Source organism: Megachile rotundata, chromosome 15 (genome assembly GCF_050947335.1).
Source record: "Megachile rotundata isolate GNS110a chromosome 15, iyMegRotu1, whole genome shotgun sequence".
Taxonomy (NCBI): Eukaryota; Metazoa; Arthropoda; class Insecta; order Hymenoptera; family Megachilidae; genus Megachile; species Megachile rotundata.
Window position 1 is genome coordinate 6,652,776 of NC_134997.1, and position 18,250 is coordinate 6,671,025.

An 18,250-nucleotide genomic window follows, 5' to 3' on the forward strand; every position below is an offset into this window, starting at 1 on the left:
ATGTAAAGAATTATTTTCACTTCGACGTTGCTGCGTTTTTTTAAATTATTCAGATAAATATTTGTATATACAGTAGACAAAGGAACAGCCCTGAGTTCGCGGAATATAGAGTTTATTATCATATTATTAATATTATCATACAGTTTGCATATCTTCTGAATACAACTCTAAACTTCTTTTTTGTGCATTTCTGTATTTGGACTGCGGAGCTCGGACGCTCCCTTTCTCGATCGCATAAAAATTATTTTAATAAGGCATTTTATTTACTCGCTACTTTTAGTAAGGTAGTTCTGTTCCTTTATTCATTTTATTTTGATGAAAAATTTCATTTAGTTTACTTTCGTAGTTTCATTCATTTATTAATTTTACTTTGGTGTATCATTTTATTTATTTACTAATTTGTTTGGTAAGCAAGTTTATTTACTTGCATTTTACTTTAATAATTCATTTTATTTACTTACAAATTTTACTTTGACAAGAATTTTATTTCAATAACTTTGTTTTATTAATTCTATTTTTGTCAGCAATTTTATTTACTTGCATTTTACTTTGATAATTAAATTTATTTACTCACAAATTTTACTTTGACAAGAATTTTATTTCAATAATTTTACTTTTGTCAGCAATTTTATTTACTTGCATTTTACTTTGATAATTAATTGTATTTACTTACAAATTTTACTTTGACAAGAACTTCATTTCAATAATTTTACTTTATTAATTTTACTTTTGTCATTAATTTTATTTATTTACTAACTTTATTTCAATAAGCAATTTTTAATAAATAATTTTCACCCGCATTGATGTACAAACTGTAAAAGTTATTTTACTTTAAATAGTCACAGACTATGATAATTGATTAATAAAATAATATTGTGATAATATTAAAAACACTAATTATAGGATGCATTGTATCAAATATAAATTCCTGTTCTTGAAATAAATATCAAACATGAGGATCCATATAAATAAATTATACTACTTATTTAATACACATACTTTAACACTGCATATAATTACATAATAATTACTACAGAATTGTCCCAAAAGAGAAACGTGTCCTAATACAACCATAATCATTTTACAATTCTACTGATTCGTTTAGAATCGCAGCTTTCGTATGCATCGAACGTTTTCCTATTTCCGTTTGAAATCTGCGGGGAACACGTCCTCGATATTCGTATACGATATCTTACGAAATTCACGTTCAAACAAATGCATGAAATGGATTTTCAGCTCCGAACAGGATGACACAACATGTTGTTTCTATAATTTTTCTTTCTGCGTAGAAACAACGTCGAAAATATTTTACGGTGACATTAAAGTAATGTATTTTAAATCACGGATACAAAGACCCAGTAACAACGATTTTATATGTCCTCATGTGGAATAACTCAATTTTATTAATTAAAAATTTCTTTATTTAATTATTTGAACATGATTTAAAATTACCTGATTATTATTTAAAATATTTGCATTAAATTACTTAAATAAATTTTGGATATTGTCAGGATTAATATACATACTTTAATTATCTCAGTAAAATGAAAAATTGTTTTCATGCTTTTAATACCGACCGGAAATTTCGAATTACGAGGTTGGATTTTAAATTATAATAAAAATCACTATAATAATAAAAAAATTATAATAAAAAGCCCCATGGCTCATTATAATAAAAATCACATTTATTTTACTTCAAATTATAAAATGTTGAATGAAACTTATTTCTGCTTTTGTAAAATTGTTTTTATAAAATTACGAAATGATGTGTTATAATAACTTCTTTAGTCTAAACTACAATATTATTCATGCAAACAGATATATTCATTCAATCATAAATCAAGTTTGAAAAGATTAAAATATAATTGTACTACAATGATTCGTATATCAGGAAGAGGTTTTCCTTAAATTCTATTATAGTTGCAAATCCCCATAACAGAGGTTACATTTTATTTCATTTACTCACGAAGCAAGCCCCTTTACACAAAAAAATATAACGTACGGAAGATTTAACATGTTACACAATTTCACAATCTCTCACAGTAAACAAAACATAAATTAAAGTTTAAACTGTAGGTGCGTGAATAATATTGACAATACCGTTCGAATATAAACAGAATATAATGTTTAATAAATGAAAAATCGGAAACAAAATGGTGCAATTACAGACTGAGTATTTTGCGTTTCGATTACGTGACGCACTCTTGTTTTCGAGGTTATGTTCCACCGATCATGTGGGTCGATAACCGATACTCTTGCGGACATACACACGCCACGTAAATAATAAAAAAAGCGACAAGGAGAAGAAATACAATGTAACATAATATCAAATATAATATATAAAACATACGTGTCGCGTATCAACGCGAAAATATAACATAATCAAGAATCAAAGACGGCAGGCTCAGTGTTTTAAGGATGCTATAGTCTCCGAATATCTCAACATTATGAATCGAGTTAACATGAACTCCGATTCGATTTACGCAACTGTCAACCGTAATCAATGTAGTTTGAATTAAAATTTCATACGCAAGATATCCAAAGGGAAAATTTGGATTTTCACTGAACAAGATGTACATTTTAAATAATATCAAGAATTTACCTTTTGTGTAGTGCTTGCAGGTTTAAATTATTGAGAATTAAACGACATGGACAACCACATCACGTTTCGACATGCGCCCACTCCTCAAAATGAACGAAAACATTACCAAACACGAATTGCTTTTTTAATCAAACGCTTTCCAGTTATCAAAGGCGAAATTAATAAAGGAAATGGAAAATATCTACTGTGCAGAACGTTTCGATTTACCTGGGAAGTGCGAGATACAGAAAGTCGGAACATTTACCAGGAAGAACGTAGCTGTGCAACAAAAATACCGAGATTCGGGTTACTGGAACGCTGTTAAATCGAAACCGGTCGCGTGTACTCGGCGCAAGTGCTTCACGTAATGCGAAAACCTTTTTTTTTTTCTTTAAATCCAAGTAGCTTATGTGCTCAACGTCACAACTTGTCTACGTGTTTTCTCACGAAATACCAGCACAAAAGCTTAAGAAATACTGACCCGAGTATGAGAAGGCACGAGTACTTACGTATTACGAGCACCCTTTTCTCATCTTTCTGTGTGTTGTTTTTTTTCTCTTTGGTTCGCATTGCGCGATTCCTTTGTGTCGTCACTGAATCGAGTTCACGAACATTTTTGAGAAATCAGTGGACGTATCGAACGCATTCAAAGGCACACCGTCTTTGCCCGCAACTTCTTTGCTGGTGAAAGGTAGTTCTATTTATTCAGGTGAAAAAATAAAGCTCGGAAACGTTTATGAAAAACGGGGGATCTTTTGTATTATAACTTTGCAAGTTTATGCTTCTCGAATGATGTTCGATGCTGTTTATACTTTTTTTCATTTAACTTTCTTATTTATTGTGTAAGACATTTGTTACATAATACCGTTCTTGTAGTACTGTTTGAATAACGTTCGTTACAAAGAGTATTATTTAAATAACGTTCATTATTGTTAAAATACTCCAATAAGTATTATTATAAATAAAATAAGTAAGTTTTTATTACACAAAAAAATCGTACATTATTTATATAAACAAAGAAGTTAGAAGAGTATAAAATCTGACATGAACTGTCGTGGTAAAAGAATAGCAGAGAGCATTTAAATAGCTATGAAATATCAATTAAAAAAGTAATGAAATAAAGCTAGGCTATGAATATTGCTACTAGAAACTATTTGCTAATTGCAGCGAAGAGTAATTAATATCAGAAAATATTTGAAGTACTCGAAACAATTTGACCGAATAACCGTGTCATAGCGTGGACGCCATTTTATTAAACTCTGTGTATGCATACGTGATTTGAGAGTTTGGAAATTCGCGAATTTCAGCATTTGAGAGTTTGGAAATTTGGGAATTTGAGAGTTTGGAAATTTGAGAATTTGGAAATTTGAGAGTTTGAGAGTTTGGAAATTTGAGAGTTTGGAAATTTGAGAGTTTGGGAATTTGAGAGTTTGGGAATTTGAGAGTTTGGGAATTTGAGAGTTTGGGAATTTGAGAGTTTGGAAATTCGAGAGTTTGGAAATTCGAGAATTTCAGCATTTGAGAGTTTGGAAATTCGAGAATTTCAGCATTTAAGAGTTTGCAAATTCGAGAATTTGGACGTTTGAGAATTTGGGAATTTGAGAGTTTGGAAATTTGAGAATTTGGGAATTTGAGAGTTTGGAAATTTGAAAATTGGGAACTTTGAGAATTTGGAAATTTGAGAGTTTGGGAATTTGAGAGTTTGGGAATTTGAGAGTTTGGAAATTTGAAAGTTTGGGAATTTGAGAGTTTGGGAATTTGAGAGTTTGGAAATTTGAGAATTTGGAAATTTGAGAGTTTGGAAATTCGAGAGTTTGGAAATTCGAGAATTTCAGCATTTGAGAGTTTGGAAATTCGAGAATTTCAGCTTGAGAGTTTGCAAATTCGAGAATTTGGGAATTTGAGAGTTTGGAAATTTGAGAATTTGGGAATTTGAGAGTTTGGAAATTTGAGAATTTGGGGATTTGAGAGTTTGGAAATTTGAAAATTTGGAATTTTGAGAATTTGGGAATTTGAGAGTTTGGAAATTTGAGAATTTGGAAATTTGAGAGTTTGAGAATTTGAGAATTTGAGAGTTTGGAAATTTGAAAATTTGGAACTTCGAGAATTTGAAAATTTGAGAGTTTGGTAATTTGAGAATTTGTTAACTTGAGAGCTTGGTAATTTGAGAACTTGATAACTTCAGAACTTTAAAAAATCCATAACTTCACCCAGAAATATATAACTAAAAGACCCATTTTATTAAACGCTGTGTATGCATACGTGATCGAACAGTATACGTCACAGTTTCTGAAATAGGCTATAAAACATTGAAAATATAGGATGAAGTAAGTGCAAGATAATATTTGGCCATTTTACATCGTTCGCGTGAAACACGATTTGCATGCTTTTAAAATTGATATGCGCGAACGCTGGCAATTCTGTAAGAAAAGCAAAAGGTCCTCACCGGAAGTGGTTAGAAGAGTGGTCGATCACCTTTTACTGTTATCTGTCACGAACAGCTACGATACTCTTTTCGTGTTTCACCATTCAACTCTTGACTAACTTCCTTTCGGTAATGGAAGCAATTTGACAAAGCGATGTATGCATTAACGAAGAAATATTGCGTTCGTGTCATTCTTTTTCGAGCGATGATACTTCGATGGAAGAACATTGTGATGAACGGACAGTTTTTGTTTTGAAAATTTTAATTTTTATTATTTAATTTTAAACTGGGCTTTTCTATTTTTTTATACTTTATAGTTGCTACAGTTAATGACTTTTGAAAGCGATATTTAAAGTGTAAGTATAATTAACGCATAGTGGCGTCAGAAACAAGATGGCGTAACAGGAAAAAGCGCGCGCGAATAGCGTCCCTACGCCATATAGCCAATAGTTCGCAACAAGGCCCACTTATAGATGGCACTAATATACGCAGGGGCGCGAATTACAAACGCATGTTCTAACAATAGTTATAAATACTTTATTTTATTTACGTTTATTCATATGTTTTGTGACACATATTTTATTTATTTTCTAAACGATTTTAAATTCTGAAACCATAATAATGAGATTTATTCATATCTTTCACAATATTTATTTTATTTATTTTCTAAATGACTTTATATTTTAAAACCATGGTAAGTAACAAGGTTTATTATATTTATGTCTACTCATGTCTTTCACAATATTTATTTCATTTGTTTTTTGAGTTATTTTCTTATTTTAAAACCATGATAAGTAATAAAGTTTATTATATTTATGTCTACTCATGTCTTTCACGATATTTATTTCATTTATTTTTTGAGTAATTTTCTTATTTTTAAACCATGATAAGTAATAAAGTTTATTATATTTATGTCTACTCATGTCTTTCACAATATTTATTTCATTTATTTTTTGAGTGATTTTCTTATTTTAAAACATGATAAGCAAAAACATTTATTGTACTTACATCCACTCATTAATTTTATAATATGCACTTTGTTTATTTAATAAATGATTTTCTATTTTAAAACCATGATAAGCAAAAACATTTATTGTACATACATCTACTCATTCATTTTATAATGTGCACTTTGTTTATTTAATAAATGATTTTCTATTTTAAAATCATGACAAACAAAAACATTTATTGTACTTAAATCTACTCATACATTTTATAATATGCACTTTGTTTATTTAATAAATGATTTTCTATTTTAAAACCATGATAAGCAAAAACATTTATTGTACATACATCTACTCATTAATTTTATAATATGCACTTTATTTGTTCAATAAATGATTGTATATTTTAGACTCATAAATAAGCTTCATTTATGTAGCTCAAATGATTTTACATCATAAAATCATAACAAAAATATTTATTTTATCCATATATATACATTCTATGTGTACTTTATTTTAAAAATGACATTATATCTTGAAACCATAAAAAATGTAAGAATTTATTACATTTAACAAGTCCATTAAATAAAATCAATAAAATCATGTAATAAATTTGTTATGACACAGAAAATAATGTTCACGCAAACCACAGATTGGATAAAAATAATAATTGGATATGAAAGTCGTAGGATGACGCCTTGGTATCCCGACCATCCCCGATCGCGTTATAATTTTTAATTATGAAATAAAGTTGCTGCTCGCATCGTAATTGCAAACACAAAAGCGGATAACGCCGTGCAATTTCGAATTACGAAATAATGGAAAACTATGTGGCCGCGGTGAGAGTACAAAGCAATCTCAAAAATACACTGTAATTTCGCTGTTATCGTTATTTCGAAACCTCATTTCCAAGCGCAAACACGAGCTCTGTGTAATCTAAAATAATATAGAGAAACGATTTTCTACGTACGGTAGCAAGGTATGCGTACAAAATGAATTGATAGCGGATTATTCTTTAAGTACTTGCTTCTTTATGCACATATTTCTTTTTAAACGTTCTACCGTGATTTTACCCTCACTGATTGAACATTAAGTTCTACCATAAATTCTACATCGAGATTGATTCGTTTTAACAAACATTAAATCTCTCCACAAGATTTCTTCCTCATTTAAACATTTCGAATTCGCCGTATAACGATCCGAAACGTACGAAACTTTCGCTGATTCTGTAGACACGTAGAACCACACCGATTACAAAATAAAAAAACGATTTAGTAAATTTCGAACGGCGCATCTTGTCCCCTTTTGACGGCTTTATGAATTAATTTTAAAACGGGAATTCCTTGTGCATTGTTAACCCGAAAATGAAAAGCAATTATTCCCGAAATTTTGCTGCTTTTTGTTACTCGTTTTTAGCAGACTTAATGCCGGTTCAGCTTTTACCCTCATTTATTCCTCCCGTTTCTTTTCTTTTTCTGTTCTTTATTTTTTCGTTTGCCACTGCATATGTATATTCAAATACTGCTTATGGCGGTAAAGTTTGCACGCGAAGTTCGCAGCTCCGGGGACTTCTCAAAGATGCATCCACAGCGGTGCCGCTATAAAACGATAAACTAAAGCGAGAAAAAAAAGAGGAGAAATGAAAGGGAAGAAAAAAATACGGGGAGCGCTTTTCCTTCGCGGAAAATACACCACGTGTTCCAGATTCAATCTCTAAAGGAACAAGACAAATTCCCACGAGCTCCTAAATGTAGGACAGTGAAATATCACGTAAGCTAGGACAACTGTCTGCAAAGGTTTTGAATTTCTTTCTGGACGACGAATTTAGATCCAGTTTTATAACCGAATATTTTACGGGAATCTTCCACTTCGTTTCTTCTCTGTCAATTAATTTGACAGTTGTAATATTTATAGAATTGTTCACACATGACACATGAATTATTGTCGCAAGGCATACACTTTAATTTTAGGAATGTGGATAATTTTCAGATTATGAATTTGAATTTTTGGAATTTTATTTCTGTATCAATTATCAGCGCAATTATAATTAGTGAGTTATGAAGAATGTCTGATACCGAACTTCAGCAGGATTAATGATTACATTTATTTGTTTAATAATTTGTTAATAATTTATTTGATTCTAGGGATTTGGGAACCTAGGAATCGAAGAAACTTTAGAAGTTTTGCATTTGGGAATCCAGAGATTTTTGGATCTAGGGACTTTTGATTCTAGAGATTTTGAATTCTAAGAATTTCGGAATCTAGGGATTTCAAAAGGTAGAGATCTTTAAATCTAGGGATTTTGAATTCTAAGAATTTCGGAATCTAGGGATTTCAAAAGGTAGAGATCTTTAAATCTAGGGATTTTTCGATCTAGGGACTTTTTATTCTAGGGATTTCGGGAGGCAGAAATTTTCGAATCTAAGGATTTCGAAAGGTAGAGATTTTTTAATCTAGGGATTTTGGAAGGAAGAGATTTTGGGGTCTAGGTATTTTTTTAATCTAGAGATTTTTCGATCTAGGGATTTTTTAATTTAGAGATTTTGGGAGGTAGAGATTTCTTAATCTAGGGATTTCGAAAAGATCTTGGGATCTAGAGATTTTTTGAATCCAGGGATTTTTCGATCTACGGACTTTTCAATTTAGAGATTTTGAGAGGTAGGGATTTTTTACTTTATAGATTTCGAAGACTAGAGGTTTTGGGATATAGGGATTTTTTGAATCTAGAGATTTTGGGATCTAGGGGTTTTATATTCTAAGGATTTCGTGAGATAGAGATTTTTGAATCTAAGGATTTCGAAATGTTGCGATCTTGAGATCTAGGGATTTTTTGAATCTAGGTATTTTTCTAGGGATTTCGAGATTGAGGAATCTGGGGATTTAGAGATCTACGAATTTGGAAATTTCAAGATTAGAGGCTCTCAATATTGGTTATTCCTGCGATTTCGACATCTAATGATTTAATCGAAATATAGGGATTTATCTGTACAAGTAGGTGTATACGTGTATTGTGTGCTGTAAGTTGTATGTATGTATATGTATACTGTATTGTACATACGTATAAATTATGAATATTGTATGACAAATCCGTTTAAATTATACATATTGTACATGCATGCGTAAGCTATTGTGTACATATAGTGTACACATGTATATGTACATAATAACATGAGTGATTAACACAACAAGGGGAACGCTATAGATATCCATTTAAACGTAATAACGTAATTACTCTTGAATGATAGAAAATTATCACGGTTGAAGTTCGCAGTTTAATTTCTACCCTTCGTTGAGCAAAGTTTACGCAAGTCGGAAATCATGTTGAAATTTCTTGAGGGGATTAACTACCGTGAAGAAGCGTGCCCGGGGGGCACGCATCGACACGATCTAAAAGTGTAGGCGAACTAACATCCACGCGTATTTCATTTTAACTTAGGGAGTTACTAAGCATCTATCGAAGTTACGGCACCATGGATGTGCAACTGTTTTCCTTTCATAAAGTTTCCAGGGAAAGCAAAGGACGGCGCGAAAGTATAACAGGATGATTCGAAGAGCAACAGGGGAAATTCACTTATCTACGTTTCGTATCGTGGAATAAACTGCAACCGAAAACTCTTGCTATCCTATACGGTTCATTTTATCGTTCTATTATTATTTGGAAACACTTCTGGGGATTTGGGTATTTTGGGGATTTCGGAATGTGAAGATCAAAGGACCTGTAACTGTAAATTTGGGTTTCACTTGGAACTAGAGATGTAGGGAATTTAAAAAAATAAAATCATACCCAAATCTACTTCCATTTTCAAATTTAATGAATTATTGTAATTGTAAAGATTAATATTAGAGAATTTCAATTATTTTGACTGTAGGCTGTTCACAGATAAAAATAGCATACTAAGTTTTATCTATTGCTGCCATTACCGTCATTTCTTTTAAAGATGGACGTGGCACACTGTGAAAATAAACGGCTGAAATATTTCGTTGAAACGGAATAAAGGATCGTGGTAAATGTACCTATATCCAATTCTTCTGTGCACAGTACAGTTTGAAGGCATTGATTAATTGATCTGCCGATCGCAAAGAGAATCTGATCGAACAGGGACAATATAGACGCAGCATTGAAATCTCTCTTTGAACGTTTAATATATTTGCTACGTAGGTGCTAACTGGTATACGATTTTCCGTAGAATCCTAGAATTATCTGGATTTCGTGTTCCACTGATGTGGGACGTATCGGGATCGAATAATCCGACGTATTCGGTAAACGTGAAACAGAATTGTGTAGCGTTAAACCAACAAACAAAAAACATTGGCAGATCAGTATAAATAAATACTACGAATTTATGAATGCATAAAACGAAATTCTGAGCTGTACGATATAAGTTAATTTTTAATATCATTTATTTAAATTATCAAAAGATAACAGTATATTTTATAAAATTTTCGAGTATTCTTATGATCATGTACCATAAACTTAATCGATGTCATTACGGTTAATACAATCGATTCAGATCGCTGCAATTCTGTTACAGTTTAAAAGTATCATAAAATCATTATCTTATAACATCACATAAATCTGAGTTCAATTTTACATCGCATCACGCAGGAACTGAATATTTTTTTTATAAATTTTGCTCGGAGGTAGATCAGAATCTGTAGATTTGGGACAGGTTTTGTGGCGATCAAAATTGAAGTACTACAAAACCTTAACTACAATTCCACGCGCACCTTGGCGGCAAAAATGGCGTCACCGTATCATGTCACTATGTCGTACGAGTTGAACATTCTCTGTCACGACAAACGCACAAAGAATATAGTTTATCAAAGAGCTCTGCGATAGTTACAAGTTATTCAACGAGCCAGACTTCAAGAATTAATTGCCGGTGAAATTTCACCGCTCCTATTCTAATTTGGACAACAGTTTTTTTAATATTCCAATCATTACAATAGTAAATCTGATTATTGATATTATCTCTTCTTCAAAAATAAAACACGCGAATTTCATGAATATCTTATTCTCTTATTGAATCTTGCTGGCGATATTTATTTTTAACCCTGCGAAGAGGGTAGATGGGCTAGTTTATTAATAAAATGAAACGAACTAATGAAGACGTGGTCTCTAACTGATATTTTCGCTTTAGCTAAGTTAATGAAAGCTTCCGGGGGAGATATTTTGTTAAAATATAGCAATCTAAATTTAAATATTGGCGCCAACTAGCGAAAGCGTGAGGCTTATGAGGGCAGCACTGTTTTACTGCGCAATCGTAAAAGGTTAACTTCCGGAAAACGTGTTACTCTTCGTTGTAAAAACGGCGTATATGTAGCATGGCGAATTATTATTAAGAAAAATATTACTATTATTACTACAAAAGTCTAAATGTATCATTAAATCATAATTAACAAATTACAGAACATTTGTAGTATTTGTGTAAAATTATTTTTCTTCCACTACGTGATGCCAACATATTTGGTACAGTTTTAAATACCAAGTCATAAATATTTCTGTAAACATAAGGCAGTTGTAATAAATAAACATTTAGGAATAATACATGGATATTTTATTTAATATATTATAATATTTATTATTAAACGAAAACAATATGTATTGTTTAATATATTGTAATATTTATTATTAACTGAAAAGACAGAAAGGAATGGTGTTAAATGATCCCACATAGAAGAAGTAGAAAAGAACGAGTTTAGTCGTCCGAATAAGAACCAGGGAAGATATCAGTAATCATTATGCAAAAATCACAATAATGCATTCTTATTCAAACTTCATACTCCTTGCATTTTTATGCAACCCACTAATGCACTTACATGCAAAAACCTAATATTGCAGCGTTATTCTTTATTCGTGTTGGTGCACATCGATCAATCAGCGAACGGTACATTAACGAAACAATTCGATGGAATCGCACTTTTATGGGACAAACGTGCTTTGTCGTTATCGTTATATCCCTTGACGGTGTATAAGTAAATAGCATCAGTATGGTGAAATGGTGCACGACGAAATTTCAATTAACTGGTCGGTCGTTAAACAGATGTGTGATAATTTGAGTATTTGCTGTTGGACAATTGATCGCGTGCGTTCTACTGTACATATTTTTTCCTCGCATGTTACATACATCTACACGCTGGTATAATATTGAATCGAGATTAATTCATTTAATTAAAACGTAATTAAATGGATTTGTCATACGCGAAAAACGTCCGCTCGCAAATAATTGGAATCGAACGTGAATACAGTTTCACCTATGTAATAAAATTGACAAATCTTCGATTATATTTATTTTCTGTTTTGTAATAAATTCGTTATGGACTAGTTTGTGTAGGTACGTGGTGCAAACATTGCTTGTAATTACATGAGAAGATTGATGCTCACATATCATACATATGCTTATACAGATATGCTTATTCACATATGCTTATTACATATGCATTGATTATACGACAGCAATTTTCATTAAATATGGATGATACATTTCTCTACTTTTTGAAAGCTGTATTTGATTACATTTTTTGTGGGAAAAAATTTAAAAAGTTCTATACTTAATAGGTCACCAGGGGTCATCAAATTTATGTGTATATGTACATATATGTATGTCATGTGCATATGTGGAGGACTCCCTCCTCAACATCTCTTTTGTAGACCAACCCTAGGCATTTTAATCTTGAGACATAATTTTTGACTCAATTATCTAGTTCTATTATTAACTAGTTACGTACCAACCACAAAAAGTCTTGACGCAATATTTTTATTAAACGAGATTTTAATAAAAGCAAAAACTTAAGGGATATAATTTCAAAATTTAGTTTAAGAATCTCTGAAATAATCGGCATAAATCAAATATGTACAACTTATTTTGTATCACAGGCATTTTTCCTAAACCATATAATAAAAACTAGAAATAGCACATTCGTAATGAGTTAAACTGACATCGTTAATAAAGAATGCATGAATTTTTCCAGTGAAGGGTGATTATAGTTAGCGAAACACTATCCCACATTATTGTTCCCAAGCTGAATACTTGATGCATTGTCTTCATTTAACGACGGGTTAACGCAACAGCTTCTGCGTTATATGCCTGTTGATTTATGCCGATGATAGGCTTCGTAATGGCAGCAAAATGAAAGATTCAGTATGCATTGTTCCGTGTTCGATCACATCAGCGTTGAGCTAGGGACCGTTAATAACGACTATTAATAATCGCATTAATGCTATCAACGAGATATTTGCTGACTTTGATAATGTAACGGTATTGGTTCGATGCATTAACGATTAATTTAATTGAGCGAAACAGTGTCGTTCGATGGGCGAACGATAAATCATACAACAAAATTACGTTTTAATTATTAAGTGTCTAAATTTGATACGATGTCTTCTATATGACGCTACAATTTTGGTTACTTCAAGATTTTGTTGCGACTTGCAAGTTTTTTGGTAGGGATTCAGTAGAATCTTCTTTTCGGTAGAGGATCTCAAGTTTGTAACTTTTATTTTGAGTTTGTTGAGGTTTTAATTGTAAATTTTTATTTTAATTCTAACTTGTTAGGAAATCGTGACTTTCTGGTCAATATTATGAATTGCCCTAACTGAACAGCAAATGTTTTTCTACATGCTTTGGGAGGTCACGTGTCACCAAACGAATTGTGAGTTTTTGTTTTTTTTTTTTGTTACGCAGTAACAGTGAAATTTAGTCTCTGTTACGTCTCTAATACGGTGAATACGACGATACGGTGAATTATCACTTCATAATGAAGTATTCTAAAGAAGACAAGATAGACATGTTAACAGTTTATTTTGAAGCTGAGAAAAGTGATACACATGCAGAAAAATTATACACTACGGAATGTTAGTAAGTCATTAATTTCTCGATTCAGAAAGTGTTCTGATGAAATGGTCGCCATATTGAACCTTATCTGTAAATAGACATTAAAATTAAAATATCTCTTAAACTAATGATTTTTTCACATAAATAGATTAATACTTTTTTGTAAAGAATATGAAGGAGTATCAGCTGATGCAATAAAAAATATATGATTCCATTTAAAAAAACATTAATGACCTTCATATGTCCTTTACATGTCCACCTACAAAAAAAAATACCACCAGCATATGCCCCCTTTAAAACCATTCAACTTCATCTAAAACATTGTTTGCTATGAGTAATAATAATGACACAAATTTAGATGGTAAAATGTGGTGAGCCACCCTGTATATGGCAGTATAACCTAACCTTAAAAGTATCATAAACAATAATTTAAAATTTGTCTACAATTTTAATTGCAAACTTTCATCCTGCAAAGTAATAATAATTAATTAAAACCTGGTAATAAAATTCTTGTAAATTTCCTAATTACTTTAAAATTTTGCTACGATTTCTTTTAATCGAACGAGTAATAAAAGTAACAATTTTTAAAATTGTTTTAAATTAAATAAAATAATTTTTAAAAATATGCGGAAGGAGATATTAATTCTATTTTAAATGATGTACTCAAGGCAGAGTAATGAATGATTGATACAGGCTTTGTATATGGTTCAACAGACACCACTTCCGGTACTAATAAGACCACTATGACTACGTACTTCCTGTTCTCAGAGTTTCCTTCCTCTTCAAACATAATATCCACGGTGTTATTAACATTGTACTAATTACTGGTGCTTGTAACTTAAGAAAGAATTTGATTTTAAAAAATAAAGTTTAATCTTCTTTCTTTCTTACTCTTCATACTTTTAATCTGTTAGGAATAAAAAGGTCTCGGTATAATTTATTGTAACGTTCTTTTAAATATTTGGAACGACATACAGACTGACATTTATAAAAATTTAAGTACGTTATAAACATTTATAGAAAGATATGCAAATTAATGTACATACGTATTTAAGGCTTCTTTAAATAATTTTGAAAGGTCACGGAGATTAATAATTATTAACCTTTTTAGATAGTCACAGACTAAAATTTATAAACGTTTAAGTGTTTCACAAATTGTTTTTTTAAGGATACCCAGACTAATATTCATAAATATTTAAGTATTTTTAAAAAGACTTGTAAATATTTGAAAATCTTCAATTTGTATGAAAACATACAGACTAACATTTATAAATGTTCAAACATTCTTGAAGATTTTTAGAAAAACGTTGAAAATAATGTGTGTAAATATTTTATCATTTGTCTAGACTAATACTCATCAATATTTCAAATTGCAATTAATATTTTTAGATTCAGACAAGTATTAATAAAGACTTGAATATTTTTTAAACATTTTTAAAAGAAGACAGAGGTTAATATTTATATAATATTGAGAATTTGGAAATTTGAGAGTTTGGGAATTTGAGAGTTTGGGAATTTGAGAATTTGGAAATTTGAGAGTTTGGGAATTTGAGAGCTTGGGAATTTGAAAGTTTAGGAATTTGAGAGTTTGGAAATTTGAGAGTTTGGGAATTTGAGAGTTTGCAAATTCGAGAATTTGGGAATTTGAGAGTTTGGAAATTTGAGAATTTGGGAATTTGAGTTTGGAAATTTGAGAATTTGGAACTTTGAGAATTTGGAAATTTGAAAATTTGGGAATTTGAGAGTTTGGAAATTTGAGAATTTGGAACTTTGAGAATTTGGGAATTTGAGAGTTTGGAAATTTGAGAATTTGGGAATTTGAGAGTTTGGAAATTTGAGAATTTGGAACTTTGAGAATTTGGAAATTTGAGAGTTTGAGAATTTGAAAGTTTGGAAATTTGAGAATTTGGAACTTTGAGAATTTGGGAATTTGAGTTTGGAAATTTGAGAATTTGGGAATTTGAGAGTTTGGAAATTTGAGAATTTGGAACTTTGAGAATTTGGAAATTTGAGAGTTTGAGAATTTGAAAATTTTGAACTTTGAGAATTTGAGAGTTTGGAACTTTGAGAATTTGGGAATTTGAGAGATTGGAAATTTGAGAATTTGTTAACTTGAGAGCTTGGTAATTTGAGAACATGGTAACTTCAGAACTTTAAAAAATCCATAACTTCACCCAGAAATATATAACTAAAAAACCCAGTAACTAACCTAACCTAGTTATATACCTAGTTACATAATTAAATATAAAATGTCTCCAAGTATTTTTGAAAATATTTTTTGAACATACAAATATTAAAAATAAATCTTGTTATGAAAACGAGTAAAAAATATATCAAAAACTTATTTTTCAATCAAATTACCCTAAATTCCTTGAGCCTCCAATATTTTGAATTTTTCCACAATTAAAAAGAAAATCACAGAAAACTAGTAAAAGAAATTGCGTTTAACATCAAATTATATTTTTATCGATACGTTACATCTACGAGAACTGAATTTCTTCGAATAAAATTTGACTTTCAAAAATTTTTATCATTTCGTTGCACGATTTTTATTACGTTCCCTGCATCTCATTTTCAACGGGGATTCAGCTGGTATCGTAAAATTCATTTTAAACAGCATGATTCTAAAATTATTGATTCCCTTTCCCTTTCCCGATCGGCATGGAAATTTTTGCAAATGAGATTGAATCCGTGCAGCTGAATTTAAAACACAGGATGGTAGTAGTTTGTCAGGGTTTTAACTAACCGGTGTTCGCCCAACGTTTCAACAAATCCGAACAATTCTATTTCGCTAAAACACTGCTGATTTGCATCTAGCGTGTTTTTAATCTTGTGCGCCGATTGGTATCTATTATTCTTCCCCCTTCCCCGAACGACTCTTCATTGATTATCTACATTTTCAGTCTAATTCTAGGTACCGGGAAATTACGGCGGACGGACATAGATAGATGGGAGAATGTATTATGTTTGACAAAATTGGGAATTTGGAAATTTCAGAATTTGGTATTTTCAAGGTTGGGAAATTGGAAATTGGGGGATTTAAGAATTTGGTAATTTTCAAGGTTGGGAAATTGACAATTGGGGGATGTGAGAATTTGGTAATTTTCAAAGTTGCGAAATTGAGAATTTGGTAATTTGCAAAGTAGCGAAATTGAGAATTGGGGGATTTGAGAATTCGGTCATTTTCAAGGTTGGGAAATTGAGAATTGGGGGATTTGAGAATTTAGTAATTTTCAAGGTTGGGAAATTGAGAATTGGGGGGTGTGAGAATTTGTTAATTTTCAAAATTGGGAAATTGAGAATTTGGTCATTTTCAAGGTTTTGGAAATTGAGAATTGGGGGATTTGAGAATTTAGTAATTTTCAAGGTTGGGAAATTGAGAATTAGGGGATGTGAGAATTTGTTAATTTTCAAAATTGGGAAATTGAGAATTTGGTCATTTTCAAGGTTGGGAAATTGAGAATTGGGGGATTTGAGAATTTGGTCATTTTCAAGGTTGGGAAATTGAGAATTGGGGGTGTGAGAATTTGTTAATTTTCAAAATTGGGAAATTGAGAATTTGGTCATTTTCAAGGTTTTGGAAATTGAGAATTGGGGGATTTGAGAATTTAGTAATTTTCAAGGTTGGGAAATTGAGAATTAGGGGATGTGAGAATTCGTCAATTTTCAAAATTGGGAAATTGAGAATTTGGTCATTTTCAAGGTTGGGAAATTGAGAATTGGGGGATTTGAGAATTTGGTCATTTTCAAGGCTGGAAAATTGAGAATTGGGGCATTTCAGAAGTCGGTCATTTTTAAAGATGAGAAATTGGGAATTTGGTGATTTGTGAATTTAGTCATTTTCAAAATTGGGAAAATGAGAATTTCGAAATTTGAGAATTTGGAAATTTGACAATATAGAAATTTGAGAGTTTGGAAATTTGACAATATAGAAATTTGAGAGTTTGGGAATTTGAGAGTTTGGGAATTTGAAAGTTTGGAAATTTGAGAGTTTGGAAATTGGAGAATTTGGAAATTGGGGAATTTGGAAATTGGGGAATTTGGAAATTTAAGAGTTTGGAAATTTAAGAATTTGTGAATTTGAGAATTTGGAAGTTAGGGAGTTTGGAAATTTGAGTGTTCTGAAATGTGAGAGTTTGGAAACTTGAGAATTTGGAAATTTGAGAGTTTGGAAATATGAGTATTTGGTAATTTGAGAACTTGGTAACCTGAGAATGTGGTAACTTGAGAATCTGGTAATTTAAGAGTTTGGTAACTTGAGAACTTTAACTTTGAGTAATTTTCAAATTTTCAAATTCTCAAATTAGTATATTAACCAATTATAAACTTGTAAACTAAAGAAATGAATAATTCAAGAACTTGAAATTCTAAAAAATACAAAAATGTAAAAATATGTAAATTAAAAAATGAAAAAACTCTAAAGTTCAAAAATTAAAACAAGTGTTCAAATTTATATACGTGACCT

General features: G+C 30.9%; 2 protein-coding genes across 16 annotated transcripts in view; one reads left to right on the forward strand and one right to left on the reverse strand.

Moving 5' to 3' along the window:
• The window catches only part of LOC100876585 (opioid-binding protein/cell adhesion molecule homolog), a 657,546-nt gene that overhangs the window by 289,952 nt on the left and 349,344 nt on the right, over positions 1-18,250 (reverse strand). The window lies entirely within an intron of this gene.
• LOC143265949 (uncharacterized) overlaps positions 1-18,250 on the forward strand; it is a 199,091-nt gene that overhangs the window by 104,431 nt on the left and 76,410 nt on the right. The window lies entirely within an intron of this gene.